At 44.5% G+C, this 20,697-nt stretch overlaps 1 protein-coding gene across 2 annotated transcripts in view; it reads left to right on the top strand.

Moving 5' to 3' along the window:
- The first annotated feature begins 20,408 nt into the window (after positions 1-20,408).
- Hycc1 (hyccin PI4KA lipid kinase complex subunit 1) overlaps positions 20,409-20,697 on the top strand; it is a 70,736-nt gene continuing 70,447 nt past the window's right edge. Inside the window, exon 1 of one of the 2 annotated variants that reach the window (XM_075955788.1) lies at positions 20,409-20,590. The gene's annotated coding sequence lies outside the window, so the exon portion shown is untranslated. The remainder of the gene's footprint in view (positions 20,591-20,697) is intronic. The other variant, XM_075955789.1, reaches the window with a different exon arrangement.

The raw sequence follows: 20,697 nt of genomic DNA, 5'->3' as shown, positions 1-20,697 counted from the left end.
AAAGCGCTGTCAATACAAGAGCTAAAAACATTTTTCTGGATTTCCAGTCGTGGGTGGATCCCCGCTTCCTGGGTGGGGCCGATTATTAGATGACTTCAGCAGACAGCTCTGGGTTTCCTGCCGCCTTTGAAATAAGCCTTCTTTTAGCAGCGAGGGATGGAATGAAGCTCTTCGGTGTCTGAGAATCACATTTTTTAAAGCGTACTTTGGGAAGCTCTGGGTTTGGATGATGATGAAAATGGAACAGATTCTAGGCCAGGCTTGAGCCCTCCTCACGGATTCAGCCCTGATATCTCTCCTTTGCTCCATATCCTTAGTTTATGAAATTAATTTTATGAAGAAAAAGAATAAAGAACATTGCTACACACACATACACACGCATGCATGCACAGAGCAAACATGTTCAAGGGAAAGCTAAGAAAGGAACATGGGACCGCCAGCAAGGCCCTTGAGCTTGTCTGTAATTTGACACTCTGTTACTAGAAGTATTCATATCTTCCCAGTGAGGTTAAAAATATAGTATTCACTTGTGGTTGGTAATATCGTACACTGTAGTCACCTGGGAAATCTTGAAAAAACAAAACAAAACAAGCCACTGGTGTTCTTGGCTTTCAGCCCACGGAGTCTCAAGGTCCTGGGTATTAAGTCAGCTTTGGTTCTAGTAACCAAAAACATATTTATGCAATAGTATTACAATAATTATATATTATAATTATGTATAGCAGCCCAGTTATAAACTTGAGTGATTAAGAATGACCACAAATAAGGACATTTTGGGATGTTTTTCTTAATTTTACAATTTCCTTTGCTTCTGAAGAACAATACAAATTGCACAGGCCTTCCCAACATTGTGTTAGAAAGGGAATAAAACTCTCTGATGTTATTATTTTGCGTTTTCTCTATGAACCAGAGATATACTGATTGGTATAGCATCTCAATTACAATACAGAACATTTTATAGAGTTGTTCTCTAGTTGGATGTCAAATATTTGCTTCAAAAACTGACTGTAAGGGCTGTTAGTCTTAACCTTTTAAAACATAAAACCATAAACACTCACTGTGCTCAAATAAAGGTAAAAAAACGGAAGCATCATATAACTTCAGAAGCTATTTACTATAAACTTTCCTCAAGGTGTCTGTTATTCTTCAAGATGACAAAATTCAACAATCTGCCATCAACCGTAACATTAAAACTCAAAGCAAACAGAGGGACAGCTTCCTTTCCGAGAGTCTGAAGTGGGAGCTTCCTAAGCCCACTATTTCTCACCATTGAAGGTGAGATGATGATAGAGTTGGGGGAAAAAAAAGTGTCCTAAACTGTTCTTTAAAAGCCTGGAAGTGAATCATGATGAGTGCAGCTCACACCCTTCTGAGCACAGAGGTCAGAGGCCTTCCTTCTTGATGGAGCGGCCCAGTGGGAGCAGCATCTGTGGAAACCACAGCCATTGTCATCAAGAGGAAAATACTTTTCCTGAAATGGTGGGTGTTGTTGCCCCTCCATTGCATGATATGTGTGTGTGTGTGTGTGTGTGTGTGTGTGTGTGTGTGTGTTATGTGTGTCTTATCCCATAGAGACTGTGTTTAGTTCAGATCAACACCAGAAATACCAGAGATACTTTGGAAGTTTGAAAATGGCATCTCAGATTTAAACGTGGTTCTTTAAGCTCCCATATGAAGACTGGGATGAAAGAGTTGAGAGGGCTAGACATGGGGAGAAGGAGGAAAGTTTCCAGGGTTGTCTTTTTCTGGATCAAGTCTTCTGCCTGGGTTTTCAGGTCTGGAAAATGTCCAGCCTACAGGTCACAGGCAGCTTTTTCTCCCTTCCTATTCTCCTGAATACTTTACAAGGTCACTTATGAATAGAAATATTTATTTGAGGAAATAAATGTCCCAAAATATTTCATCTTCATTCAGCAGATAATATTTTCCACAGGGCAACAGACAAGGAGGAAATGAACAGCAATTGAATATCTGTTATAGTCAAGGCATTGCGGGAAACACTTTTATATGTATCATTTCCTTTAACCTTTTACATATTTTAATTCTTACAGATGCTATGCAAGATGTTAGTCCACAGATTAAAAATTAAATTTGCAGAGGAGCTAGTTAACGTGTCAAAAATCATGCACCAGTGATTAATTCAAGATTCAAGTTATAATCTAAATTCAAAGTCCACATTCTTTTCATTATAACACACTGCCTCGTGCTAAAAAAAATTTAAGAACAAATTCTGTATAGGGATAAACTCTGAGAGTCCAGCTCAGTTCCCTAAATAAAAGAAGAAAAGAAACAGACAGAATGATTTTGGAGTTGCTGCTTTAGCTGGCCTGAGTTAGAAGGTAAAGTCCTTGGGCCTCTCTGGCTCTAGCAGGCTCCAACTAGTCTCTTTGGTGTTCTCTTTTGTTTGGGAAAAAATATTCAGTGAATTTCACCACTTTTGAGCCTCTTGAAAGTCAATTTCTAATTTTAAAAATAAGTTCCAGAGGCTGGGAATGTGGCTGGGGTGGTACAGTGCTTGCCAGGAATGATCTAGGACCTGGGTTGGAGCATCAGTGTTTTTTTGCTTAAAGATTTTCTTCTCTATGACCCACGCTTTCTAAATTTCCTGAGAAGGGCACATTACCATCTACAGGACAGATCATAATTCAGTGGCTGCTCTCTGCTGCTCAAAGTAAAACAACAAGGAGGCTAGGAACATAGCTCAGTTGGTAGACTGCCTGCTTAGCATGCACAGAACCCTAGGTTTGAGTCCTAGCACTGCATAAACTTACATTTTAAAGAAATGTCTCACTCTGGATATATGTAGTCCAGGCATGGCTGGGAACCTGCCATCAAGACGCCTATTTCTTGACGGGAGGATCTGCTCTGTCCTGCTGTGGTCAAGTACTGCACAATACTGTTCTAGAGGAATGGTTCTCAACCCATGAGTCACAACCCCTTTGGCGTGTCATATCAGATACCCTGCATATCAGATATTTACATTATGACTCACAACAGTAGCAAAATTACAGTTATGAAGTAGCAATGAAACAATCTTATGGTTGGGGGTCCCCACAGTATGAGGAACTGTATTGAAGTGTCACAGCACAAGGAAGGTTGAGAACCACTGTTCAAGGGTTTGCTGGCGGCCATCTTATGGTGTGGGGAAAGAGCTAGCCGCCGAGAGGGACTGCCGCTATTGATGACAGAGCAGAGAAATGGATGGAGCCCACATCGTCCTTACCAGCAGACGCCCCTGATAAAGACTTGGTTACATTCAGCTCGCCGTATGCCTTGCTGTCTGACTAGTTCAAACAAGAATTTCTGTGATTTTGGCCAAACGTAACTACTTAGAGTCAGATAAATTCCCAAGACTCAATCAGAGGAAGGAACATGTATTGAAAACAAGTATAACCGGCAACTCCATCTCTCACTAATGAGCTAATGTATATGAGAGCCCGCATCTACTTCTGTGCTATAAATTATAAAAGGTGTTCTATAAAGGCACAACCCGATTCTTAACGCTTCCTTGATATGCGCTGGGCAGGAAAAACAATTCTCTTTGAAAAGATTCAGTGTGATTAGTTAGATGTCAGTGAGAAACTTAGCCCAGTACATTACTAAATTAGGAAACACTTGAAATTCTCAGACAAGATCCATCCTTCCAAGGAAGTCAATTTGCACTGTGCTAACTATTGCCAGTTTATTAGCACGACTCTTCTGTTTTGTAAGTTCTAGGAAGATCAGAAGTGAAAAAGAGATACGTCTCATGTTTCTATTCTGTTAACCGTAAATACCTGCATCTATGGCAAGGTTATTAAGAACAAGGGCAGACTCATATACCATGTTAGCTCTGCCTTCTAACCAGAAACCAGCACCTTCTTGTAGAAACCTGCCGTTTATTGTTTATGGTTGTGAGCAAACATATTTTTCCCTGTGATTCTGGTACATTGTCATATACGGCTTCTCTGTGTGAAAGGTCATTTTGTTGAGTTGTAAGCATTTGGATCTTTCTGGAAACTCTAGATTAGCAGTCTTTAAGTTATTTACAAGGGGCCCAACAAGTTTTAAGGTTTTCTATTTCTTCTAAACTATAGCCCCTGATAAATGGTAGGAATAATAGCATTCATGGAAACCTTGCTCCATTTTCAGGCACTGGGTTAAGTATTTCACAATGTGTTTTTGATTTAGTTCGGTCATTAATTCATTCAGTCCATTTATTAGCGTGGCACTTGTGAAATCTGCTAGAATGTTCCACTAGATGGAAAGGAATATTGTCTGATTTGGGATTCTAGGGCAAGAGTGCCATTGCCAGAGACAGACAATGGAGAGGCTAGAAATCGCTGCCCCTGAGTTTCCGCTCCTGCTGTGATACATGTGTTAACCCTGTAGTGACAAAACAGGAGCCATTTGAAAACTCTCATGGCTAGAAGAATGCAATAGTTCAATCGTTAAGGAGGATTTGGGGATGTCTAAGAGATAACTCCGCTGGTTAAGAGGCCCACTGCCAGGCCTGATGGCCTGAGCGTAGTTCCCAGGACTAATATGGTGGAATGAGAGCGCCCATTACCTCATGTTGTCCTCTGACCTCCTTGCGAATGCTGTGGTAAAGCCCCCACCTCGCAGATAAACAGATAAATGACAGGGGAGGGGCGATACATTTGTTTGTTTGTTCGTTTGCTTTTCTCTATTTTATTTTTAAAACAATCTTATTACATACCAATCCTAGTTCCCTCTCCCTCCCATCCTCCTGCTCCCCACACCTTCTCCCCACCCCAGCCCTATCCATTCCTCAGAGAGGGTGAGGCCTCCCATGGGGAGTCAACAGAGTTTGTCCCATTCCAAGGCAGAACCAAGGCCCTCTTCCTAAGCAAGGTATCCCTTCACAGGGAATGGGATCCAAAGAGCCAGTTCATGCCCTAGGGATAAATACTAGTTTCACGGCTAGTGTCCTCACAACTACCCAAGTCATACAATTGACACTCACATTCAGAAAGCCTAGTTTGGTCTTATGCAGGCCCCCTAGTGTAAAACAAGGTCTCATGAGGAACTGGCCTTGAACTTCCAATCATTTTTGCCTTCACCTCTCGAGTGCTAGCATTGCAAGTGTGTGCCTCAAATCAGTATAAGGAATCTTTCTACCAGATTCTCAGTGTCTTTAACATACTTTGGGACTATCTAGGAGTCACATTTTATGCTGTTTCCCAAATCTGTCCATAACTTCTCTTTTCACCAGGGGGCTTCTAGGCTATTGGGGTACCAAGGCACAAACACTAGAGAAGTCTAATACAATTTATTTTTCTTTAAAAAAATTTTGGGTATATGGGGTTGGGGGAGACAAGTATGTTTGAGGCAAAGTTTTAGCCTGTAGCTCAAGTCAGCCGGGACTCTCTAGGCAGCCCAAACTGGGCTCAGACTTGTGATAATCCTCTTGCCTCAGTCTCTGAAGTCATGAGATTACAGGCATGAATCATGGTGTCTGCTTTGATAGCTTTTCTCTTGCTGTTTCTCCTTTTCCTCTTAAGCTCTTTAATGCTCTGAAAACCCTCAGTTTTACTTTCCACACTTGCAAACTCTCCACAGACCTTCTGCAGCTTCAGCATTTCTGGTTTCTGGTCGCATCTGGGATGTAGGTGATTGGCACTTAGCTTCTCGAATTCCTTAGTTCCCAGATGATTAAGAGCCCTCCATCTGCAGCGGTTAGCTGGGAGGGGCTGGGGAGAAGAAGAGGGCATGGGGAGGAAGGCTAGGACCAGAAATGGAAAATGTAAATTTTAGTAGAGAAATGCAAACTTGGCACAGCCCTTCTGAAAACCTGCCAACTCCTGACTGAACCCCAAATGTATTTAGATTAAAGTAATGGATCTCATCTATCTTGGGATGCAAAGGGGAGGGAGAGCTTGGAAAGGCTGGCTTAATCTGGTTTCACTTTGTAATTACAACCAATAATTCTGCTCAGAGGAGGTGTGAGAAGGGAGAGAATGGCCTTTGGAAGCTGCACCCTGTCATTTGGCCATTCCTGTAGTCAGATAACTCAGCCATTTCCTTTCCTGGATTTCTTGTAAGTGTGAAGCTGTGCAGTCCTCAGTTGCTGCCCTGGGTATCCAAGGCGGGCAACAGTAGTGTAAGGGATAGAAATTTTAATCTGTGTATCTTTCTTCTTCCAAGTAATTAAAATTGCCCAGATCTCCTCGCTCTTTAGAAATAAGAAGCATCATCAAGTTTTGTGTGTGTGTGTCTGTTTGCAAATCCAAAAATGCACAAATATGTGTGTCACGTGTGCACACGTGCGCGCACACACACACACACACACACACACAAGTACACAGTGGGTGACTATGGAGCTCAACAATTTGTAGTTTTCTTTTTGAAAAGGGACTTTTTGTGTCAATAAGAATCCTGGTAGGAAACAAAGTTCCCCACTTTGCATTAATTGTCAGCCCAGGGCCACGCCACGGCACATGTGCACAGTGTGCAATGACTAAATCAAGTTATCTATCATTAAACATTTATCATTTCTTTTCTGTTGAATGCTCAAAATCTAATTATTTTGAAATAACAGACACTGTGCTATAGCCACTCTGTTGCATCCTGGAGCATCAGAACTGATCATTCCCACCCAACTGTAACGTTGCACCCCTCCCCGCAGGGTTTCCACATTTCTCCTTGTCACTGTCTGGTAACCAACAGCCAACCAGAGTGCTCTCAAGGTCTGTGAATTTAATTCTTTAGATCGTGCACACAAGGGAAACCACACAGTATTTGTCTTCCTATGCTGTATTTATATCATATACTGTCATATACGATGGTCTGAGTTCGCTTGTACTGTTGGGAATGACAGAATTGCGTACTTTATGAAGGCGGACCTACACACTGTTTCTCTATTCTCTCCTGGTCACAGTTTTAACCCATTCATCTGTGGATAGACATTTAAGCAGATCCCACTAACTGACTGCTTGTAGGTTAGGGCATAGTTCAGGGAGACAGTTACAATGCTAAGTAAGATGCCCGAGGACAAGCTAGGAGGCTGCAGTGTCAAAGGGAGGAAAGATGCGACAGGACAGGAGAGGGCCGTGGCGTGGAAGCTGGCCTTGGAAATGCAAGGCACCAATGCAGGAAGGAGGCAGAAGGCAAATACCATGATTCACTGTTCTCCTATAATAAAACATCACAGATTGCATAATGTATGATGAATAGAAATTTATTGGCTCATATTGGTGGAGGCTGGGAAGTTCATTGTCAAGGTCAGACAGATTGGTGATTTAGGTTCCAAGATAATGCCTAGAATAACGAGTTTTCACACAGCAGGAGGTGGAAGGACGAGGGGGCAAGAGTGCCTCATGACTTGATTACCTCCTAAGGCCTGCCTGCCTCATTCTTATCTTATTAGAAATTAGACTTGAACAAATAAATTTTAGAGGGGACGTTAACATTCACATCAGCGTTTACCTGTTCTCCCTCCCTCTGCTGCAGGCTTCAGTTTTCCTGCAAGGGTCAATCACTGACCAAAGCCCGATGGGACCCAAGAGCCTTGCGGGGGCGAGAGAGCAGCTCTGAGAGGCCATGGAGCTTCACTGGGCCTCCACTTTGCCACTTATAACCTCTTGGGGAAATTCTGCGCAAAACCCCTATGTGTCAGTTAAGGAACTATCTCCATCTTAGATGAAAGCCCATTGTATAGACGAGAAGGCTGAGATCAGCACAAGGTGAATGCTGTGTCTAAGGTCACACCTGTTACCAGGGGAACGTGATGCCTTGACCTTAGCTTTTTCCACTCCCTTTCTTTGCCTTCAATCCTTCGAGGTCTCCCCATGCTCTTACTTGTCCTCAAAGTTCAGTCTCCCAGATCCCCTGTTTCCTACAGAAGGAAAAAAAGAGACAAAGCTTTTTTCTCCAAGCAGACACGCCATCACTGGTTGATTCGTCAGAGCAAGGCAGCTTCCTCGGTTCCTGCAAATGCAATAGGGCACAAATTCCTCAGGAATTTCAATGTACCTGCTTTCACTTGGATACCATCTAGTTGTGTTCCTCTGAACGCTTATGTGTTAATGTCTTGGTTTCCAGGGTGGACCTAGGAAGAGCGACTGGGCCCTTGGTGTGGGGCTTAGTAGGAGGAGCTGAGGTCATCACGCTGTGGGGAAGTTCTGGCAGTTGTCACCAGACAGCTTTGAAAAGGCGCTCAGCTGCCACCGCCCTCCCATTGCCTTTGCTCCTGTTCTGATGAAGTGCTTGCTCCCTCCCCCCTGCCCTTGTCATCGCTATCTGGGCCACGAGGAGTCAGTGCAGCCAGGGGTCAGCTGCAGCAGGAAAACTCTCACAGTGCTATTTGTATCTCAAGTTTCCACATCTGTGAACAAACAAACCCGACTTCTGAAGTAGCCTGGGGCAGGTATTCAATTTGGTGCTACAAATCTGACCAGCACGAGCACAGGTATCACTCTTTGGTCCTGCCTGAGGGAATCTGAAGAACTGGCTCACCAAGAGTTATTTGATTCATCTAATGCTCCCAGGTGTGGTGAGTGGGTGCTTAAGGAAGCCAAAATATTGGCTTAATTAGGACTGGTCACGGCTCAGATTGCCCAGGAAAAAGGATCTTTAGGTTGAAAGGCTGGCTTTGGGGATCTGGGGAATGGATGACTGCTGTGGGTGATCGATGCTCATCTCTTTCCAAGTCCTCTTTCTCCCTCTTAGAGCATCTCTCCCTCCGCTTGGAGCCACCCTCCTTCCTTCTCACACAGGTCCCACACCTTAATCTGTCCTTGACCTTCTGCTCCGTCAAGATCTTTCTGTCTGAGGGTTTTCCTTTTTGTGAGATTCAGCAGTGGATCTAGTAAACAGAGGCGCAGAACTGTTCACCTTCGCTTGGGGTCCTCCATTCTAGTTCCCAGCAACCCTTTCCACACTGATCTCATCTCTGTCCGATCAGTTGACCTTAGATGGATTATTCAAACACTGCGCTCAGCCTGTAACAGAAGCAGCATAAAGAGGTCCCGCCAGTATTGCCTCTCTGCTGAGATACCCTGGAAGGAAATTCAGAGCCTCGTCTAAAAATATCCCAAGCCTCTCTCTCATTGGCTTCCCCATCACCTCTACACAAAGCTATGAGGTGGTCAAGGTCTGGTAAACCTGTGTTTGGCTCTCAAAGTACATCGTGTTACCAGAGGGTTACCCACACTTTGAGAGAGCTTGTTCTCAAGATCTTCCTGGACCTCTCTTATTCACAGTACCACCCAAAGCCAGCTCACCTTTCTCTTGCTTATGAGAACTGATGTATCGGTAACACTATTAATCACCATCCTATTTTTATGAATGATATTTGAAGTTTTTCAAACTGCCCTCCACTCTTTTAGAACTGTAAGGTTTGAAAATCCGTCTGTTTTTCACTTTTCATACTCCATCTCATCCTTGCCCCACTGCCTTCACCCCTACCAGGGCACCCTCCACTCAGAATTGCTTTCTACACAATGTTCATGGCTACGTATCAGAAAGCTTAACCGAGACTGATGAGGAGGAACACCCTATCTAGAAAAGTACCCGGAGGAGTTGAGTATGGCAGGTATCAAACGCATGTAGACTGTGACTCACCATTGGGACTTAATAAATGATTTTTGCTTCTGAATCTAAATGTTGCCGAACAGTAATTTGCAATAAAAGAGGACATGCGGAGATACCTTAAAACAGCATAGCCTGAAAAGATAGGAATTAGTCATCAAGGAAATGCAAGTTAAGCCCACAATGAGATAGTACTACACACCCACCCAGACAGCTAGCATTTAAAAGAGTGATAATTCAAATATTGGCAAGAATGTGGAGCAACTGGAATTCTCCTGCTCCACTGTGGGTGTGTAAGAGGTACAAGTACTTTGGAAAGCGATTTGGCAGAACCATGAAAAGGAGAGAATGTGCCGATCCTACACCCAGCGTTTCCACTCTTGGCTGTGCACCGTGCAAGTGAGTGCACACGTGTACCGGAGGCCTGCACAGGAACGCTCCCAAACATGTTCTCTGTTACAGTTCCCTCCCGTCTGGTTAGAAACCACTCAGATGGCTCCCAAATGGTCCGCTAAGCCAGAGCATATTCCTATAGGAAAACATCGGGCAGCCATGAAAACGAGCAAACTAGAGCTACGAAAACATGGACTCTCCAAACACAGTACCGAGAGATGAAGCTAGAGCTGAATGTCTAAATTCCATATGATCCCACATCACGGAATTTAACAGGCATAAATAAACTAAAGCCACCCGAGAAGGAGGAGGATGGAATAATGATTGGGAATAGGCCCAGCCGAGATCTTAGCTGCTCAGTGCTGATTTCTTGACCTGGTTGCAGACTGTCCCCTGGGACAATATTGAGTTAATTGTATTTTTGACTTTTTACTTTTTTTATTGTAGATATTGTACAGTAGTCCCACTGCCTCGTCCAAGGTTTTGTTTTCTAAGTTTTCAGTTACCTGTGCTCTATGGTAGCCTGAAAATATTAAATGGAAAGTTCTAGAAATAAGTAACTATAAGTTTTAAATTTCGAGCCATTCTGAACAGCACAATGGAATCATAGGCTGTTGCCACCCAGAACATCTCTTTGCCCAGCTCCATATATGGCACCTGCCCACTTGCCCCCTAGTGGCTGTGTTAGTCAGAACATGGACGGTCTCAGTATCACAGTCTTGTGTTCAAGCAACCTTCACTTTATTTAATAATAACCCTCAATGTATAAACATAGTGACATTGGCAATTTTATTGCAGCATAATTGTTATAGTCATTCTAATAATATTAGATTATTGCTGTTCATCTCTTAGTTTCCCCAATTTATAAGTTAGATTTTATCATAAGTAAACATGTATTGAGAGAAAGAAACCCACAGTATATGTAGGGCTTGATACCATGCTCATATATCCAGGCTTCCTCTGGGAGTGGGGGTGTCTTGGAAAACATCCTCTGTCAGGAAGCAAAGGATTACTGTACTTCAGTTTTTTTTAAAGTTTTTTCTTATGTGTATGGGTGTTTCACTTGCATGCATGCCTCTGTACCACTGGCATATAGGGCTCACAGAGGCCAGAAGAGGGAGTCAAATCTCCCAGAACTTGAGTTACAGAAGGTTGTGAGCAGCCGTGTGGGTGCTGAGAGGCTAACCTGAGTCCCCTGAAAGAGCAGCCAATGCTCTTGGCCGCTAAGCCATCTCTCCAGGCCCTGCATTTCAATTTTAAAATGTCACAAGAGCAGAACTGGTGGGCCGGACCCAGTTCTGTATGGCCCGCCTCGCCTCGAACCTTTCCTTTCACCTAGGCTCCTTCAACAGTCACCCTACTTCTGCACAGCCTCAGGCCACGTCTTCTTGTCCACAGTCTCCAGAGCTCTCTAGGACTGGTCTAATCACAGATCCCTTCTCTCTACCCTCCCCATTTTCTTTCTAATAGCCCTTTCTTTCTTAAGGATAGCCACTGAATCTTTGATAAGTTTTTGACAGTTCACCTTGCTGATAAATCCAACACTGTAAAAAAAAAAAATCCTTGAGTCACTTTGAGGCTTAGATTCATGGTCTGGCCTATAGAGGTCTTGAGACTGATACCTTGCAAACGGCACAGTGCAGCTGGCCAGACCTTGTCTGTGCTGGGGTAGAAAAGAAAGCGAAAGATTATGTGTTTTGACTTTGCCAGCACAGGAGGCTGAGAGGGACCGCGTGACGAACTGTGGCACTTTTGCAGGTGGATGAAGAAATGGAAGCTGGCTTGTTCTAACTGAACGTGTGGCGCTGTTCTGTTCTGTGTTGGACAATTCTTTGGCATAAATATTAGGGTGTGGTGATGATGACTAAGCAGATGAGAACAAAATTAAAACATGGAAATATTGTTCATCTGATGGACTCCCTGGGCCTTTAGAAACCAGAGAGAGTGGGCTGCCAGAGCTGCTGGAGGGTGTGCCTCTTCTTGCTCCCCCGCTCATCCCTCTCCGTGCAGCTTGACTGTGGTCTCAGAGTCACCTGCCCTTCCTCCAGTGTCTGTGCTGGTCCAGTTGCTTTGGGAATTGCACAGCACTCAGAGAGGCAACCAAAGATGTGTGTGTGTGTTCCTTGCTGCCTCCGTTTTCCGACAGACAGACCAACACATAGGAAATGATTTTCCAAGATGAAAGTGACACAAATGAGCTATGAAATTGAACATAATTACAATGCCCTGGGCTCCTGAACAGCGGGGGGGGGGGGGGAGGGGGAGGGGACCGGTGTGACGGGGAACCTCCCATGACCCAGCACTTCCCCTGTGCACGCGGAGATAAGTGTGTGAACCTGAGCAGAAGCTATAAACCAAACTGCGACAAATAACGGAAGCTGCCATCATTTCATGTACTCCTTTAACTTTGTGTGTCTGAACTTCCCCTGTGACCGACCATTTTGCGACTGCAGGGGACCCAAAGATGACAAACCGCAGCTCAACTTCCTCTGGGGCGGTCATTGTTTATCACATTTACCAACATATTTTCTGTTCTCCGGGTTCCTATCTGGCAGGGCAAACTGATACACCATTTCACGGTTCTACACTGAACATTCTCTAGTGAGGTCTTTTGCCTGTCTGCACCAATGGGGGCTTCTCTGCATGACACAGGAACACATTTTAGAGAAGCCTGAATGGTAAATACATGGGCTAGGAGTAAAAGGAAGGATGTGGAACGGAACTTCACTTAGGAAGCATGAACAGCCAGCATGCACAGTCTGATTTTGCCTCATCGTAAAAAATAATTTGCACTTCCTCTTATTTGATAATAAAACTTAACCCTGAGGGCTGGAGAGATGGCTCAGTGGTTAAGAATGCATACCGCTCTTGCAGAGGACCCGAGTTCTGTTTCCTGCACCCATAGATGGCTCACAGCAACCTGTAACTCCAGCTTCAGGGGTAGCCATGTCCTCATGGGCACCTGCACACACATGTACATACCCACACACACACACACACATACATGTATACGTATAACTAAAAATAAAAGGAACCTTAAGAAAGACTTGGTGTATGATAGAACATTTAGTTTAGCGACGTGAAAGCGCACACAGAAGAAAACAAAGGTTATGATTTCTCCACGTTTCTGCGATGCTGGCTTGTCTTCTTGTGGAACTTCCTGTGTCTTTAAATAGCTTCCTAGCTGTCGAACATTGTGAAGGAAATGTCTTTTTTTTTTACCAGATCACAAATTATTTTCAAAAATATGATTTATGAAAGAGACGTGGTAACTCTTCCCTAGTAATAATTCCTTCAGAAGACCTTGGCTAATATGATATCTTAGGAGACAACTTGGTGATTTTCAGTTTCAGTTACTTAAGAGGAGCAGCTGGTCATTGAATCCTGCCTTGTCTTTAAGGCTCGCCAGTTAGTACCACCCAGGGTAGCTAACAGATGAGAGAAAAGCACCCTTTTCCTTCAAATTCCCATAATGATGGCTTAACACATGAGTGCATATACTCTGGGTATTTAACCTAGGACTTTACACCTGCCAGACCAATGCTCACCCCTGGGCTGATGTTCTCTATTTTCCAGGGATATTATTTCCAGAAAAATGTATACCAACCTTGAAGAATAAATTCCCTTTGCAAAACGATATCCACCTGGCATCTTTCACTTTATCTGAAGACGTAGTAAGAATCAACCCAGTTCCTCCTCCTACACACCCATGACACAGACCATGTGGTGGAGTATTACTTTGACTATGTAAAGGTGTGTCGTATTTGTTTATGCTACATTTGTTTAATGGTGTAAAGGTGTGTTCCTTTGCCGCCTAGGGCACCTGGTTGGTCTAATAAAAAGCTGAATGGTCATTAGCTAGGAAGTAGAGGGATAGGTGTGCCCGGAGGGCAGAGAGATTCTAGGCTCCAAAGAGAAGGAGAGGAGAGAGAACGAGGGAGAAAGGGAGGGACAGCCGGGCAGCCACCAGCCAGTCACAGAAGAAGCAGAGAGAGTAGGACGTACAGAAGGAAAGAAAGAAAAACAGCCCTGAGGCCAATCATAGATGATGAGAACCCGGTTAAGTTATAAGAGCTAGTGGAACAAGCCTAAGATAAGGCCGGGCATTCATAACTAATAATAAGTCTCCATGTCCTGCGGGCTGGCAGTCTGAGAAAGTCTACTACAGATCATTTCCATGATCCCCAAATGTGTGTGGGGATTTCTCCCTACCAGCAAGCCAGCAAGCAGCTGTGCAGAAAACACCAGCTGAGTATTTTCTAATATACTTCAGTTCTGACTATTTTTGCTACATGGACATAGTATTTGATCCCAAAGGCTGTGGGAGTCAGATACTGGAAAAAAAAAATCCAGGCCTCCAAAATTTCTGATTATCGGACTTAAGTTTGGAGCTCTTATAACCTCTTCTTTAGGTTTGATTAATTTGCTTAAAAAGCCTCACAGAACTCAGGGAAACATTAATATTGCGATGCCTACTAGCTTTCTAAGGATATCTAAAAGCATATCGTTAACCAGATAGACAAAGAGATGCATGGGCAAGGAATGGAGGAATCTCCAGGCAGGAGCCTCTGCCCCCCTGCAGTTGAGTGCATTGCCCTTCTGCATGTGCATAAGTTCTTGCTGACTTGTGCAAGCCTTCGCATGTTTAGCTGTCCAGAATTTTCTGAAGCCTGCCCCTTTTCATGGGAACTGTTGCATAAGCATGGCTGAAGCATGGGCAGTCGTGGAGAAGTGTGATTAGACAGAAAGGCATGACCTAATGCTAACAGACTGAGAGGGGAAACCCAGCAAAGCCTGTCTGTTCAGATTCTTGGCTTCTCTGTGCAGCATTCTTCTGGGTGTAGGACAGCAGTCTGCGGAAATAGGGGGGTCTAAGAAGGATCTGCTATCTGTTGGGGAGTGTGAGAGCATTTCCTTATGGGCAGCTCTAAGACCAAGTCAGGGGGAGATTCGCAATAGTTTCTAATTTGTATAGTCTGCCTTTGGAAGAAAAGAGAGCAGGGGAAAGAAAGCTAGGAGGAGGTCAGAAAGAAAGATTTTGCTGAAGCCTGCATGAGTCCTAGAGTACCCCAGCAGTATAGCAGGAGATTGGCATTCTCCTTTACCCCTCTCATGCCCTTTCAAAGTTGCTTTAGAAACTAAAGTCAAAAGGCCATATACTTTAATTTTTTTTTTTTTTTTGTCTTGGTCAGTTAGAGAATAACTAGGGTTGTGAGAACTATGAGCCAGGAACGAGGACAAAACTCCAAATGTGTCTCACATCACAGCTCACAATTCTACAAGTCTCCTTAGTGGTTTCTACAGAAGTGAAACACAAGATGAAGCTGTAGATGATGGAGATGGGAATCCTTCGGGGCTGTGTGACCAGCTGCAGCTGGCCCTCCCAGAGGTGGCATGCAAACATGGGGTGTGTGTGTGTGTGTGTGTGTGCAGAGTGATCCAGTGCAGCTGTGGGAAACAGACTGTGTCATTGTCCCTGGAGCAAGGTCTGAGATGACCCAGACATGACTGTATGACGGTGACTTGCTCTGCCACTGTCTTCTCTGCCCTCTGCGCTGTGTGTCCATTCTCTCCCACCCAGCATCGCTTTGCTCATCAACTCCTCCCTCTGCTGGCTTCCGAAGCCTCGGTTCCCTGATGTTCTAGCTCAACCCACACTGTGTGATTGATTTTTCTTTCTTCCAGCGGTCAGTTCAAGTTCTTCGAAGGTCTAAGCAGCCATCACGGTTCCTGTTGTTTTGTATTACTCCTTCAGCCACCTCTTAAGCTTTGCTGCCCCAAGTTATACAGTTCTATGAAGTGGGCCCTGTGGAACTTGGGCCCAGCATCTCATACTGCAGAACCTCTGAATGCTAGTCACACGAAGGTTTTAGATTGTATATGTTTAGCATACTATTGAAGCAAAACTTGGACATAATCTTATTGTTTCTTGTTTGTTTGGTGGTTTTAGACAATATTTGACTTTGTGGCCCCTGCTGTCCTGGTGCTCACTATGTAGCTCACAGTGGCTTTGACCTGTGGCAATTCTCCTGCTTCAATGTCCCCTCTGCTGAGGTTATAGGTGGATACCACCATGCCTGACTTTCCCACATTTTTCAATATAAAATCCTTTCATTTTACTAAAAAGTCATGCTATTTTCTTGTTTCCACACAACTTCAGTAGAAATCCATTTTAGATACCGCTTTTCCTAAAGTTCCTGGGATTTAGTATCGTTGGGAAAATGTTCAACTGGCCTTCTTGTAGACCTACTCTCGGGATGGTGAAGCCATCTTAACAGTTTATGTGGACTTGTGCTCACCGACAGCAAAGACAAGCAGGAAGGGCCTGGAATATAATGACTTTTATAAAGTAGATTAAAAGAATTTCCCCTTTAAAACAGAATGTTCTCTTATCCCTCCCATTGTTTTGCTACTAAAACATAAACGGCTTTGTGTAGCAGTTAACTTATTATTAGACTCCTATTATTAGAAATCAGGGTGTACAACTTGTGATGGGAAGTAGTTGGCAAACAGAAATTTGTTCTTTGGTTTGATTTTGACTTAGAGGAAGACTTAGGTAGATTTTATATTAGCTCACGACAGTAGAACAGAAGTGAAGCCTGGTAGTAGACTATTTCCTGTCTTCCTGAAGGAAGAACACAAATTTACATAAAGTATACTTCGAGTCCAGTGTCTCTTCAGTCAATCCATCCACACGGTCTGAATTTAGCATTAGAAAACTGTTCCAATGTCATCCCCTTGACTTCATCCCTACTCCCCGATTTTCTGATTGATAGGATAGGTTGAGTATTAGTAATTTCGGAAAATAACCTAAGCGATTCTGGTGAGTAGACAGAGAACAGAGAAAGAATATTGTCTTCGTGCTCTCTTGTGCTTGTAGTCAGGGCACTCTGTTCACAGCCAAGATGCCAGGCTGTAGCCAGCGGTGATGCGTTCAATGTCCTCTGAACATTGCTTGTGCTGGCCCACTCTGCTATTTTCCCAGGCATGCCAAGACTTTCCTCCCCAGGCCTCTTTTCCTGACTCAAATTCCTCCTATTTTCTCAAGACGCAGTTCCGCTGTCACCTCCTCCACGAAGCCTCCCTCGTCATGCTTGACTGCAGGGCCTGTTCCTCGGCTGGAACAATGCATTAATTGTGTACTGCCTCATGCCATCTCACTATGGTTGCATCAAAAGATTAACGGTTAACGTTTCACGTTTGTGACCCAGCTCTCTGTGCTGTGCGTTTCTACCGCTGGATTGTATGTGTGAGGAGTCAAGAGCCTGTACAATCCAGGAAGCTGGTGTTTCCTCCCACCTTCCAGCCCTGATTCCACTGGTGTGGCTTAGGTCTTCAGCTTTTGGGATCTTCCGTGGTCCTGTCCTTCCCACCATTAGACACCCTGGCTCTTTAAACCAGGCCAACACATCAGTGGCTTGCATGGCCTATAGCCAGTAAAACTGATTGAATGAGTGTGTCTTCTTGTGCGTATCTTATGTATCTTGTTTATGACCTAGTTGAGTCTTCGGATTTCCGTCTTTTTCAGGACCTTCACTCCCCTATTCCCCAGGGCTTGAAAGCAGAATTTAACTTTTCAGGCTTTCTGTCCCTGTGCCTTGGGGCTACACACTCCCACTCATCTGTTCCCAGGAGATAGAAATGATCAGGCCAGTTCTCTGCCAGAACCTGGGCTGACCTGTTAAGATTCCCGCAAAGGGAAACATTTAATGGGGGTGGCTCGCTTACAGTTCAGAGGTTCAGGCCATTATCATTATGGTGAAACATGGCGCATGCAGGCAGACATGGTGCTGGAGAAGTAGCCGAGAGTCCTATATCTTTCAGGCAGCAGGAAGTGGTCTGAGAAACTGGGTAGCATCTTGAGATAGTAAGACCACATCCACACTGGCACACTTGCTCCAACAAGACCACATCTACTCCAACAAGGCCACACCTCCTAATAGTGCTACCCCCTGTGAGATTATGGGGGACAGTTACATTCAAACCACTACTTGGTCAAAGGGACTAGATACTTATTCTGTTTTTGAATTTTGACCCTCTAAATGAAGCAACATTTTATTGACCGTGTAAATTAAAGTTCTGTTGAGCTGAACATGGGAGTGGACCCCTGGAAGCAGGGAAGGAGGCAAGCTCACACACAGTGAGACAATGTCTCATAAAAACTTCAAATACCCGCACTTCACACTTCTGAGGGTTGCTCATTGCCTATGGACTAAACTATAACCCTGAGGTGTTTAATACTGGAGTTCCTGAACTGGCATGATGGCTTACTGGTTAATGGCACTCACCATACAAGCCTGACCACCTGACCTTGATGCCTGGAACTCACACAGAGATGGAAGGGAGAAGCAATTCTAAAAAAAATGATCTCCACATACATGCTACAGCACACACACACACACACACACACACACACACACACACACACACCACACATCACACACAAAAAGCCCTTGCAATAAATTGAAAAAACAACACAAAACCCAAGATTCCCAATCATGCCATATCCCAAGTGGTCAACAGCCACATTTAGTGAGTTGCTGCCATTTGGGACGGTACAACAGAGACTTCTTCCAGCCTTGCAGACCCCGCTGTGAGCCGTGCTGCTGTGAACATCTTAGATGAGGCCTTTGGTTTTTTCATAGTTCCATCTCAACTTTTTGCTGTAGGCTAGTTTGTGACTTCTCATCTTTTCACCCCATTCATTTTTCTGTGTTCCCTGACCACTCTGTGACTTGGGGTGTGTTGTTCTCTTTTTTAAAAGACCCTTGACTTAAAGCTTTCTTTAGTTTGGCTAGCACAAACTAGCAGGTGTCCTACTGCAGAACCACGGCCTCTGCCCTTTGAAATGTTTGCCTTGATGGGGTCTTACTAAGTTGTGCAGAATGGCCTCAGATTTGTGATCCTTCTGCCTCTCCTTCTCCAGTAGCTGGGGGGTATAGACGTGTGTCATCACCTCGGATCTACTCCTCCTCTCAGAATCAACCCAAACATCTTCTCTGTGGAGTTCTTTGATTTTTCTTGTCCCCCCCTCCCCCATTGAACATGATTCTGTTGACTTTAACACCATATCTCATATACTCAGCTATGTCTTTGGAATGATAATCCTGTGTTAGCAATATGCTTAATGAAACTTAAAATGGGTTGATTGGTTGTTATTTCTTTGACGTGTTTAAAAACGTTGCTTAGTGCTTTGGAAGAAATTTTTTCGTATATAGCCTTAAGCTAGAATGGCTTCCTTTCTTTCAGGTTGGAGGGTGTCTTTTCTTTTTCTTTCTTTCTTTTCTTCTTCTTCTTCTTCTTCTTCTTCTTCTTCTTCTTCTTCTTCTTCTTCTTCTTCTTCTTCTTCTTCTTTTCTTCAATTTCATCAGATCAAAGTTGAGAGGATTGTAAGTAGGGGAAGTTTATAAGGTCAGATGACGTGGTAGAACACATGCAGTAGCCAGTTGACAGGGTGTAGGTTTCTTAGTCCTTACACATAATATTATCTTAAGGAGAAAAGTAGGCAGGGAAGATGGAAAATGGCTCATGGAAAAAGTGGAGAAAAATATTTGAATTTCTTTTTTATAAGAAAAAGACTTATTTATTTAATGTGTGTATGTGTGTGCCTGAGTGTATGTATGTGTACCATGTCTGTGCAGGTACCTTCTGAGGCCATATCCCCTGAAACTGTAGTTACGGGCAGCCATGAGCCTTGATGTGGGTGTTAGGAACTGAACCCAATTCATCTGGAAGAGCAACGAATGTGCTTAAGCTGAGACATTTCTCCATTCCCCCTTTGCCTGTTAAAAAATTTTAAATTTGTGTGTGTGTGTGTGTGTGTGTGTGTGTGTGTGTTACGTGCACCTGTGCACGGATGACTGCAGGGGCCAGAAAAAGGCAACTGATCCCCTGAAACTGGAGTCACAGAGGGTGTGAACACCACCACCCCTTGGGTGCAAGAGCAGTCAGTACTTTTAACTCTTAAGTCATCTCTTAAACCCCATACTTGAATTTTTCAAGACTAAGATTAAAAAAAAAACAATGAATATAACAAAAGGAAGAATTTTCATTGCTATTTCTGAAAACGTACTTTTCCTCCCTCAGAGGATCTGATCAAATTTTGATACACTCTCGTGAAATGATTTACTTGAGTAATAAAATATCGTTTGTTTTACAGCATGTAGTAAGGCTTAATTTCTTCTGAGAAGCCCATAAGCTCTAAGGGCTCAGAGAGTCTGAGACCTTGACCGGTGGTCGTCGCTTAGGGGCCACCACAAACGCCACAGACATTCGTCTCCCCTGGGCGTTCCCCGACCACGCCCATCTCTCAGACCACGCCCACTCAAGTCGCCCCCCCCCCCCATCCTAGTTCCAGCAACTGCAGATTCTCATTGGTGGAGAAGTTGTTCTGGTCCCACCCCGGGGGCTAGTGATAGGCTACCCCGACGTGGGGCGGTGGTGGTTGGCTGTCTGGGGACGGGTCCCTGGTGGTGCCTGTCAGAGAGGCAGGCGGCAGTGGCGGCTGTCGGGGCTGGATTGTCAGTCTGAGAGAGGAGGGAAGATGGCTCGCCAGGACCCGTGCTGCTAGGAGGAGAGGGGCAGGTGGCGCGTCTGCAGGAGGAGCGCAGTCGCCCGGTCGCCGTGGTCACGAGGCGAGGCCCCGGTGGGTCCCGGAGCTGCTCTGGTGAGTCCGCCACGAGACCCACGCCGGCCCCCGGGGCGCTAGGAGACCGAGAACTTTCTTTGGTCTGGGAGGAGCGGGGTTGAGGCAGCTAGGGGCCGCCGGCGAGG

This window comes from Microtus pennsylvanicus, chromosome 21, assembly GCF_037038515.1.
Source record: "Microtus pennsylvanicus isolate mMicPen1 chromosome 21, mMicPen1.hap1, whole genome shotgun sequence".
Lineage (NCBI taxonomy): Eukaryota > Metazoa > Chordata > Mammalia > Rodentia > Cricetidae > Microtus > Microtus pennsylvanicus.
Note: the sequence above shows the minus strand (reverse complement) of the source record. Positions and strands in the feature narration are given on the sequence as shown.